Here is a 12018-nt window from a genome sequence, read left to right on the forward strand (position 1 = left end):
ACCTTATTCCCAGTACAGCCGAGAACAAGCAACTTTACCCTGTAAAGCGGTTTCACTTCTGACCTAATCCCTCCTCTTTGTAAAGTGCTTTGAAATCTTCAGGTTAAAAAAGCACCAGGTGAGCATAATGTATAGGAAACCGGCCAGGGTTGAAAAGGATCAGCCATGATTCATTCCTCCAATGAAGGCTCCCCTGAAACCTGCCCTCAAATGGGCAGGTTTTACATTACTCGAGAATCGTTATTACTTGAGAAACAGCTTGGCCTAGTGGATAGAATCCAGGCCTGGGAATCAGAAGGATCTGGGTTTTCATCCCAGCTTTGCCACATGTCTGCTGTGTGACCTTGGGTAAGTCACTTCACTTCCTCTGTGCCTCAGTTACCTCATTTGTAAAATGGGAATTGGGACTGTGAGCCCCATGTGGGGTATGGACTGTGTCCATCCTGATTAGCTTGCATGTATTCCAGTATTTCCCTTCTCAGGGTCGCACCTGAAGAGTTTCCAGTACTCTACCAGTCTTGGCTACGGGAGGGAGAGTCAAGTGGAGGACTACCCATTCCATTCCTAGCTTGGGCAGTGGCTAGCGAATGGAAGGCAATCTGCCTCAAGTCAAAACTCATCCATGCTGAGCAGCAGCGGCATGGGAAAGAGTCGAGGGCGGAGATTTGATTTTACTTCCATATTTTTACCAAGAAAACTCTATGGATACACAACCAAAACGATTGCAGATGGAGAGCGGGGCATTCTGGAAGAGATATTTCAGCGGTGTCACCATGGGTTGGAAAAGACTTGACAGCCTAAGACAAGACCAGTATTTAGTACAGTGCCTGGCATGTAGTAAGCACTTGAAAAATGCCGTTAAAAAAAATCAGCAGGGCCACCTCCCTCAATAGTACTGGATCTAGATGAATTCATTACCACCCTGAGAGCAAGCGACTTCTCCCATTTCCCTCCTGGGAGCCAGGACTACTCAATCTACTCACTCCATCAATCAGTGGTATTTATTGAGCACTTATTTTGCACAGAGCACTGGACTAGGCACTTGGGAGTGTACAGTATAACTCCCATTCCAGACTTGGAGGCTGGAGCTACCTCCCAACATCTGGAGAAAAATTTTGTTCACAGCTGGGGGGCCCAAGGTGGAGGAGGAGCAGAGGGGGAATGCTGCTCTACCTAATGTCCAGGAGGGAAACTTTCCATTCCAAAGAAATCTCCCCAAGGAAAACTGGGCAGTCTACTGACCTTTTAACCTTGTTATTCAGGATTATGAATTAACCATTTGTTTTGTGCGGCAAGCACCTCCTGCATCTCATCTGAGGAACAGTAGGGGATATTCAAAATAGTCATACTTGGCGTTTCTAATTAACAGCGTAAAGGATCACAAAGCCTGGGGGGTAGCAAGATTTGAAATAGGCCACTTTTCCCAGGTCTTTGCCAAGTGTTTAGTACAGAGCTCTGCACACTGTAAGCATTCGATAAATATTATTGATCGATGTGTTGGCCTTCAGAATGGTCAATATTTGCAACTGAGAAGTAGAACCCCATTATGTAATGCTGAGAAAAAACAGAGTGTAGAAGTGCAATGAAAAGAGCCACTCTCATGGAAGTTAATTTAACTTAGAGGAGCAGTGTGGCCGAGGGGAAAGAGCACAGGCCCGGCAGTCAAAAGGACCTGGGTTCTAATCCCAGCTCTGCCACTTGTCTGCTGTGTGACTTTGGTCAAGTTACTTCACTTCTCTGTGCCTCAGTTGCCTCATCTGTAAAATGAATATTAAGACTGTGAACCCCATGTGGAATTAGGCTGTGTCTGACCTGATTAGCTTGTATCTACCCCAGTGCTTAGTACAGAGCCTGACACATAATAAGGGTTTAACAAATTCCATTTTTAAAAAACTTACTTCTCTCAGCTGATTACTTAAGGAAACTACATTCCTCACTGTCTCCTCGTGTTATAAATTGTCATTTAGCCCAGATGATCCTCTATCCTGTTCATGATGTTGCTGAAGCTTCATGAACATTAAACAAGGAACACAATCATTTAAACAGGGAAGACGATTTGCAAAGGGAACACAGATTACTTGGAATCTGAACAGCCTCTGACCAACTTTGAAGAGATAATTAAGGAAAATGTATTATCAAGGCACAAAGGTTAAAGTCTGTTCAGAGATTAAATGCTGGATCTGTGATAAGAAACCAAGATTGGGCCTGAGAAGCTGATGTTCCATTCAGCATGGCAAACGCTGGCTCGACCAAGAGTCCGTCCTTGGGCCAGTTTTATTTAGTCATTTCTTGGAAGGGGAAGCAGACAGTGAGCAAGTGGAATGAGCCAAAGAGCGGAAGAGAATTTTTCAAAAGCTGGAGATTTTAGTGTTTTAACAACTGGGGAGGAGGATGACAAAGTACAGATGGAGCCAAACATGGAGGGGCAGGAGTTTATAACAGGAAATAGCAAATAAATAGAGTCTGGATGAAATAAGGAAAGGTACCTGAGCCAAGGTAACCTAGATCCTTCAGAGCCAATGATGCTGAGGATCGCTTTAGGAAAGAAAGCTGGAAATCATCAGGCATAGCTCAGAGGTCGATGTCTGGCTAGTGCGGAGCAGCGGCAGATTAGAAAAAAAGCCAGCGCGATGCTTGACTGTGTTACTGAAGAGAACATAGTAACTGGAGAAATATCATTACATCCAGTGCAGGGAGAAGGGAAGGAAGAGTGGGGAGGAAAACGGATGACTTATAGACGGGAAGGACAAGGGGAAACTTCATGAAATCGAAAGAATAGATGAATTTTATAGCCTCCGATCATATTCAGTAGATTTAGCAGCTCATTCATACAATCGCATTTATTGAGCATTTACCATGTGCAGAGCACTATACTAAGCGCTTGGAATGTACAATTCGGCAACAAATAGTTAAAAGAGTGGGGGAGGGTTGAAGGTTGGGGAACCACGGGACCCTACTGGATCCGTCCTGTGGTCTTGGGGACCAGACTAGGGTTAAAAATAGAAAAGGGGGGCTACCTCTTCTCCCTGACTTTCTTGCCTGAACCCAGGCTGAGCCCAGGAATAGCCATAAGAACTCCACCTACAGTCTAAACGCAATCCCTGCAACCCCTAGATGATCAGGAGTAGTAATTGTGATATTAGTTAAGTGCTTACTATGTGCCACGCAATGTGTCATCCCTATCAAGCACTAGAGCTTGAGCAATGGGCTAAAGAGCACAGCCTAAGTGTTAGACTGCATAGAGCAGTAATGCCCTCTTGTGTCGCTCCATGAGATCTGAGTTCAAATTCTCACTAACGTGGCCTGTGAGTAGGTATTTGATGAGCTTCCTAATTCCCATTTCTCAGAGTCGTAAAACCATCACACAATTGGCAGAGGCTCCTCAGCACAGTCCCATAAAAGGAAGAGAGAATTTTTGTCTGGCCCAGTTGGTGATGCCTTGGCTGAACTTTCTATGGGGAGATTACACAATTAGATCTGCTTCTATTTAGGACCATTATTTGGAAATATTTCACCCACTTACCAATTTCTTTTTAAAATTAACCATGGAAAGCACTCCATGATCACTTCTGTTTCGCATTCAAAAAAAAAATCTTATTGTTTGACTAATATCCAAAATGGGTAATTTTGTTAAAATAAATGACAGTAATAATCATAGCATTGTTATTATTGTTAGGAGTGGTCATAATTATATTAAAAAAACCAGGTTGTGCTGAAGAATCTAATTGCTTGTCACTCAGTCTGAACCTCCACTGAAATGAGTTTTTTGGCTAGCGGATGCTGTGTTGTTACAAGTGTTCTGACAAACAGCATGGCCTAGTGGAAAGAGCATGGGCCTGGAACCCAAGGATGCTGGGTTCTAATTCCATCTCTGCCACTCGTCTGCTGTGTGACCTTGGGCAACTCGCTTCGCTTTTCTCTGTCTCATTTACCTCATCTATAAAATGGGTATTAAGACTGTGAGTTCCATGTGGGACAGAGGCTGTGTCCAGCCTGATGAGCTCGTATCTACCCCAGAGCACAGCTCAGAATAGTGCTTGGCACATAGTAGTACTTAACAAATACCATAATTAGTATTGTTATTACGGTGCCTGGCACATAGCAAGTGCCTAACAAATTCCATTTAAAAAAACAAAACCGAATTGCCCTTTTCAATAGGTTTTCCGAACTGGACAGAGAGAAAAATAAGCATAAGTGGAGAAAGTGTAGAGACATCTTCATCTCAGCTGTTTTCCTTTTTTGGGATTATTTTCTATCAAATGGACAATGCAGCCCTTGATGGTCTCTTCCCTTTCCAAGTATCAGGACAGAAAAGGCCACCTCATTTTTCTTTTTGGAATGGTATTTATTAAGCCCTTACTATGTACCAAGCACTAAGGCTAAGTGCTGGGCTAGATACAAGGTCATCGGATGAGACTCAGTCCCTATCCCTTATTTGGGCTCACAACCTAAGAAGGAAGGAGAATAAGTATTTTAACCCTACTTCACAGAGAAGGAAACTGAGGCAGAGAGCGGTTAAGTGACTTGCCCAATGTCACCAAGCAGGAAGGTGACAAAGCCAGGCCTAAAACCTGGGTCTTCTGACTCCAGATCTCTGCTCTTTCCACTAGGCCATGCTGCCTCCCCATATTTTATTATACAAAGAGAAAAAGCTATATGAACCTTGAACCCAAACAAAATCCAAAATCAGTTTAGACCTGGAGCAGCCATGAAACTGAGCATATTCTCACTTGCCCAAGGACGAAAGCCAAGCTCGATGTGGGCAGGCAATGTGTCTGCTTATTGTTGTACTCTATTTTCCCAAGCGCTTAATACAGTGCTCTGCACACAGTAAGCGCTCCATAATTACAATCGAATGAATGAAAGAATGAATGGGGTGGGCCTGAAGAAAATCAAGAGACCTAGAAGGAAACTGAGCGTGCTTACTCTTCCTATCCACTCCCTACTGGTTTGGCGTGTGTGCTATAGAACAGCTCTGTCTTCACTGGGTATCAGAGGTGAAGGAAACCAGGATAGAACTAGTCCATTTGAATAGAACCAAAGAGATTTTGCAAACCAAAGAGAATTCCTGAGAACTGTATATGATACGTAGGTTGAATGAGAGAGATGAGTTGAGGATATCGTCAAGTTTACGAGACAGGTTTGCAGGTTTACAGGTAGGACATCAGACAGGTAGGATGGGAAAGTCAGGAGGAAGACGAGGATTGGGTGGGAAGAGGAGTTGTTCTGTTTTGGACATGTTAAGTTTGAGGCATCGGCTGGACACCTGAGTAGAAATGTCCTGAGACTGAAGAGGACAGATATCAGGGCTGGAGATGCAGATCTGGGTATCATCTGTGTGGCTCAGTGGAAAGAGCCTGGGCTTGGGAGTCATAGCTCATGGGTTCGAATCCCGGCTCCGCTGCTTGTCAGCTGAGTGACCTTGGGCAAGTCACTTAACTTCTCTGTGTCTCAGTTGCCTCATCTGTAAAATGGGGATTAAGATTGTGAGCCTCATGTGGGACAACCTGATGACCCTGTATCCCCCCCAGTGCTTAGAACAGTGCTCTGCACATAGTAAGCACTTAACAAATACCAACATTATTATTATTATTATTAAAAATAGTAGTTGAAATCATGGGAGTGAATGAGTTCTCCGAGGGAATGGATTTTGATGGAGAATAGATGGAGACCCTGAACTTAGCCTTAAGGAACTCACACAGGGGATACAAGGAGATAAATCATTAAGAAACGGGACCAGAAATTAGTTTCTCTGGGGAATCTGACCGTGTTTCTGACATTTGCATCCAAGTGCACCTAGGAGATCCTAGAATTAATTCTCATGTGCTTTCTCTCTCAGCCCTTTATTCCTCCATCACTGGGGAGCTGAATTGGGAATCGTTCAAGAAAAATCAGTATTTCTGGCATCAATCAATGGTATTTGAGCGTTGACTGTGTGCAGACACATTTCCTGCCTACATCAAGCTCACAGTCTAAAGATTCAAGAGAAACTGGAAAGGCCCTCTAAATGAGGTGTCCTCAAGACTAGATCAGAAGATAAGAACCCGATTCCCTCACTTGTCCACCTTTTCGGCAAACCACGCTGCTCCCCTCCAAACCAAACATGAATGACAAGGTAGAAGCAGCACAGTGCGGTGGATAGAGCATGGGCCGGGGAGGCAGAAGGTCGTGGGTTTTAATCCCGGCTCTGCCACTTCTCTGCTGCGTGACCTTGGGTAGGTCACTTTGCTTCTCTGTGCCTCAGTTACCTCATCTGTAAAATGGGGATTGAGCCCTACATGGGACAGGGACTGTGTCCAACTCCATTTGCTTGTATCCACCCCAGTGCTTAGTACGGTGCCTGGCACACAGTAAGTGCTTAACAAATACCGTAATTATTATTATTATTATTATTACACGGGAACAGCCTCACATCCATTTGAGAGTATAGCCCTTTGATGGCCTCCTCTAGAGGAGATCTACACCTATATATATAGATAGCCATATAGATCTGTAAGCATACTAATCCTTTGATTTCAAAGAGGACACCACCGATGTTAATTAACTTATAAGCCCGTGTGTGACTGAAAAGTCCAATGTGGGACCCAGAGTCCTGGCCACGTGGTACGCGCAAAAATGCCACCCCTTGTTTTGTTTTCACATTTTGATGTTTGCAGTGTTTGACGTTGTTTACTCTTCTGCATTTTTGTTTAACGCTCTTCCTTCACAAAGCTTTTGCTCAAAAAGAGCCACTCCTTTCTTTACGGCAGCATGTCATTCAAGTGTATCCTTAGTAACTGACTTTCAGTTCTCAGATGGATTGCTGCCTTGTCTGAAGCTCTGTTTTACTGTGTCCTCAGACCACCTCTTCTGTCCTTCTTGTGGGTTTCCCAATTTCAGCTCTCCCTTCAGCACTTGTTTGGGTAGCCTTCTGTCACTCATTCCCCTCACGTCCTACCTAACATAGCTGTGTTGAGGTGAGCAGGGCTGAAGATATTCCCTGCCCACAGTGAGCTTACAGTCTGGGGGGGGGGGAGGGGCACACTGGTGCATAAATATTGCTGCCGGAACAGCTCAAGGATGTTTCCCCCTTTAGACTGTACGCTCGTTAAAGGCAGGGAATGTGTTATACCTGCTTATTCTCTTAAACTGCACTCTCCCAAGTGCTTAGAATGTGCTGCACAAGATAAGCACTCAAGAAATACCACTGATTAATTAATTCCAAGTACAATATTTAGGAGAGTCAATATATTTTATTGGATGGTAATGACCAAATAGTAGCATTTACTGTTGAATAATAATCAAATGATTAGGATGTTTCTTTTTCACCCACTGTGAAAGTGTCTTCTATTAGTGAGACTGCTTTAACAGGTCCATCTTAACCTTATTTTCCTATCATTTATTTTAAAAAAAAGCAAAAACCCCTTTCCTTTTTCTGGTCCGGAATCAGTTCAGCCAACAAACATTTATTAAGTTACCATGCTGTGCAAATGCACTATATAAAACGATACAGGGAAGTACAGAATATATACAGTTGGTGCCCTCAAGGAGCTTACAGGCTTAATGGGAAAATGAAGACAAATACTAAAATGCAAATACATACACATCTATACGTAATTATAACTATACACACACATTTATATATACATTATATATATAAAAATCTCTATGAATGGTTCTAAGGCAAAATGTGTGAAGGTAGGAGAAAAGGGAAAATGGCCTGAAGTATTTTTTTTGTATCTGACCAACAAGAATAAGGAAAAACACGCTTTCTCCCTTTTGTTCAGCAGAGTTTGGCACTCAAAAAATTGCTCTTCACGCCCAGCAACTCTTACGAAACACAGATTTCAAGAAAAAATGTACAGAAAATATTGGTAGCTGGAAAAGAGTGAAGTTACATAGGGTTGAAAAGTATTTTCCATCCATGCTAGACATCCAGGGATGTGATCGGAGCAGGTCACTAAGGGATTCTGGAAGAGTTTTCCCCAAATCTGATTCCAGGATAACGGAGGCTCCCAGGGGCTTGCAGGGTTGTCTCCAATCCATCGATGATATTTACTCAGGACTTACTCTGTACAAAGCACCATTCTGGCCCCGGAGCCAGCCCCTGCCTTCCCTGACCTGGGCATCCAGACAGAGAGGGATAAGAAAATGAAGTGAGAAAGTTAATCTGTGGGCAAAGACGTCCTTAAGAGAAAACATTTCAAGTCATGCTGAACAGCTGTATTGGAATCGGCATGGTTTCACCCATCGTCCACCACCTTTTTCCTTCCGAGAACCCTGAAGGTCTTAAACTCCACAGTGTGGAGGTACCACAATGGAACATTTGCCTATATAGAAAATGCTACCTAAATAACCTGCAATAGGGCCAGTGATGTCCCTTTTGCTAAAGCTACTTAGTGCACTTTGCTGGCACCTTACGCGGTTCTCGATGCTTTCCTGTTGAAATTCTGGAACCAGATGATACAACGGGAGATGGGAGTCTTGAAGGGAAGTGATTCACCCGGCAGGTGAGTGCCTACATTCTAATTGTAGCAGAGGCGGTTTTCCTCTACTCCCTGTGTTATCTTGACAAACTGTTGCAATTCTCAAGCGTTTACTACAAAGCAACAGAAGTCCTCCTCATTCAGGTAAAATGCCCAAGCGGCCTTAAACTGCGCTCTTTAAGAAGTGTTTTACAGATTATTTCCCAGTCCCTCTGAAGCCATGATATGTGCCCATCCTCAAGAGTGAGGTGGGGCGGGGAAGCAGCATGGCCTACTGGATAGAGCCCGAGCCCGGGAGTCAGAAGGACATAGGTTCTAATCCCTCTTCCGCCGCTTGTCTGCTGTGTGACCTTGGGTAAGTCACTTCACTTCTCTGGGCCTCAGTTCCCTCATCTGTAAACTGGGGCTTGAGACTGGTAAGCCCCACCTGGGATAGGGACTGTCCATCCCAACTTGATTGTATCCACCCCAGCGCTTAGTACGATGCCAGTCACATAGTAAGCACTTAGCAGGGATTGCCTCATTATTCATTCAATCGTATTTATTGAGCGCTTACTATATGCAGAGCACTGTACTCATTTATTCAATAGTATTTATTGAGCGCTATGTGCAGAGCACTGTACTAAGCACTTGGAATGATCAAATACTCAGCGCTTGGAATGCACAATTCGGCAACCGATAGAGTCAATCCCTGCCCAACAACGGGCTCACAGTCTAAGTGGCTCTGCCAATTGCCAGCTGTGTGACTTTGGGCAAGTGGCTTAACTTCTCTGTGCCACACTTCCCTCATCTGTAAAATAGGTATTAAAACTGTGAACCCCACATGGGACAACCTGATCACCCTGTATCCGCCCTCCCACCCCCAGCACTTAGAACAGTGCTTTGCACATAGTAAGCGCTTAACAAACATTACCTTTATTATTATTAAAAGGGGGAGACAGACCACAAAACAGAAAACAAAAGAAGTAGTCTGGTTCACTTCTCTGGGCCTCAGTGACCTCATCTGTACAATGGGGCTGGAGACTGGGAGCCCCGTGGCTTAGTGGAAAGAGCACGGGCTGGGGAGTCAGAGGTCGTGGGTTCCCATCCCAGCTCTGCCGCTTGTCAGCTGTGAGGCCCTGAGCAAGTCACTTCACTGGGTCTCATGACCTCATCTGTAAAATGGGGGTGAAGATTGGGAGCCCCACGTGGGACAACCTGATGACCTGGTCTCTACCCCAGCCTGGGAGCAGCAGTGTATGGCAGCGTGGCTCAGTGGAAAGAGCCCAGGTTTGAGAGTCAGAAGTCGGGGATTCTAAAGCTGGCTCTATCTCTTGCCTGCTTTGTGACTTTGGGCCAGTCACTTCACTTCTCTGGGCCTCAGTGACCTCATCTATAAAATGGGCATTAAGACTGTGAGCTCCATGTGGGACAACCTGATCACCTTGCATCCCCTCCAGCACTGAGGGAAGCAGCGTGGCTCAGTGGAAAGAGCTTGGGCTTCGGAGTCAGAGGTCATGGGTTCGAACCCCGGCTCTACCACTTGTCAGCTGTGTGACTTTGGGCAAGTCACTTAACTTCTCGGTGCCTCAGTTACCTCATCTGTAAAATGGGGATTAAGACTGTGAGCCCCACGTGGGACAACCTGATTCCCTTGTGTCTACCCCAGCGCTTAGAACAGTGCTCGGCACATAGTAAGCGCTTAACAAATACCAACATTATTATTATTATTATTACTTGGTGCACAGTATGCATTTAACACATACCAGCATTACCACCACTCCAGGGCTGAGAGCAGTGCTTGGCACATAGTAAGTGTTTAACATATACCAGCATTATTATTATTACCCCAGGGCTGAGAACAGTGCTTGGCATAGAATAAGTGCTTAACACAGAAGCGGCATGGCTCAGTGGAAAGAGCCGGGACTTGGGAGTCAGAGGTCATGGGTTCGAATCCCGACTCTGCCACTTGTCAGCTGTGTGACTGTGGGCAAGTCACTTCACTTCTCTGTGCCTCAGTTCCCTCATCTGTAAAATGGGGATGAAGACCGTGAGTCTCATGTGGGACAACCTGATTACCCCGTATCTACCCCAGCGCTTAGAACAGTGGTCTGCACATAGTGAGCGCTTAAATGCCAACATTATTACTATTAACAGATACCAGCATTATTAATACCCCAGAGCTGAGAACAGTGCTCTGCACTTAGTAAGCACTTAACAAATACCAACATTATTACTATTAACAGATACCAGCATTATTATTACCCCAGGGCTGAGAACAGTGCTCTGCACTTAGCGCGGAAATACCAACATTATTACTATTAAAAGATATCAGCATTATTATTCCCCCAGGGCTGAGAACAGTGCTTGGCACATAGTGAGCGCTTAACAAATACCAACATTATTACTATTAACAGATACCAGCATTATTATTACCCCAGGGCTGAGACCAGTGCTTGGCACACTGCAAGCCCTTAAGAGATACCAGCATTATTATTCCCCCAGGGCTGAGAACAGTGCTCTGCACTTAGTAAGCACTTAAATACCAACATTATTACTCTTAACAGATAACCAGCATTATTATTCCCCCAGGGCTGAGAACAGCGCTCTGCACAGAGTAAGTGCTTAAATAACATTATTACTCTTAACAGATAACCAGCATTATTATTCCCCCAGGGCTGAGAACAGCGCTCTGCACAGAGTAAGTGCTTAAATAACATTATTACTCTTAACAGATAACCAGCATTATTACCCCAGGACTGAGAACAGTGCTTGGCACATGGCAACTGCTTAAGAGATACCAGCATTATTATTCCCCCAGGGCTGAGAACAGTGCTCTGCACTTAGTAAGCACTTAAATACCAACATTATTACTACTAACAGATACCCGCATTATTATTACCCCAGGGCTAGGAATAGTGCTCGGTACCTAGCAAGCGCTTAAGAGATATCAGCATTATTATTCCCCCCGGGCTGAGAACAGTGTTCTGCACATGGTGAGCGCTTAACAAATATCAACATTATTACTATTAACAGATACCAGCATTATCACCCCAGGGCTGAGAACAGTGCTCGGCACATAGTGAGCGCTTAAATACCAACATTATTACTATTAACAGACACCAGCATTATCAATACCCCAGGGCTGAGAACAGTGCTCGGCACATAGTGAGCGCTTACCAAATACCAACATTATCACGCTTCACAGAAACCATCATTATTATTACCCCAGGGCTAAGTAAGCGCTTAACACCTACCAACATCATTACTCTTCACAGACAGCAGCATTATCACTACCCGAGGGCTGAGACCAGCGCTCGGCACAAAGTGAGCGCTTAACAAATACCAACATTATCACGCTTCACAGAAACCATCATTATTATTACCCCAGGGCTAAGTAAGCGCTTAACACCTACCAACATCATTACTCTTCACAGACAGCAGCATTATCACTACCCGAGGGCTGAGACCAGCGCTCTGCACAAAGTGAGCGCTTAACACATAGCAACATTATCACTCTTCATAGAAACCATCATTATTATGACCCCAGGGCTAAGTGGGCGCTTGACAACCA

General features: G+C 44.5%; 1 non-coding gene across 1 annotated transcript; it reads left to right on the top strand.

Annotated features, from left to right (window-relative positions):
* The first annotated feature begins 472 nt into the window (after positions 1 to 472).
* On the top strand, positions 473 to 610 carry LOC114816330. The gene has a single exon (XR_003764094.1). It is a non-coding gene; the product is annotated as a small nucleolar RNA SNORA7 (small nucleolar RNA).
* The last annotated feature ends 11408 nt before the right edge of the window (positions 611 to 12018 follow it).

Source organism: Ornithorhynchus anatinus, chromosome 13 (assembly GCF_004115215.2).
Source record: "Ornithorhynchus anatinus isolate Pmale09 chromosome 13, mOrnAna1.pri.v4, whole genome shotgun sequence".
NCBI classification, from domain to species: domain Eukaryota; kingdom Metazoa; phylum Chordata; class Mammalia; order Monotremata; family Ornithorhynchidae; genus Ornithorhynchus; species Ornithorhynchus anatinus.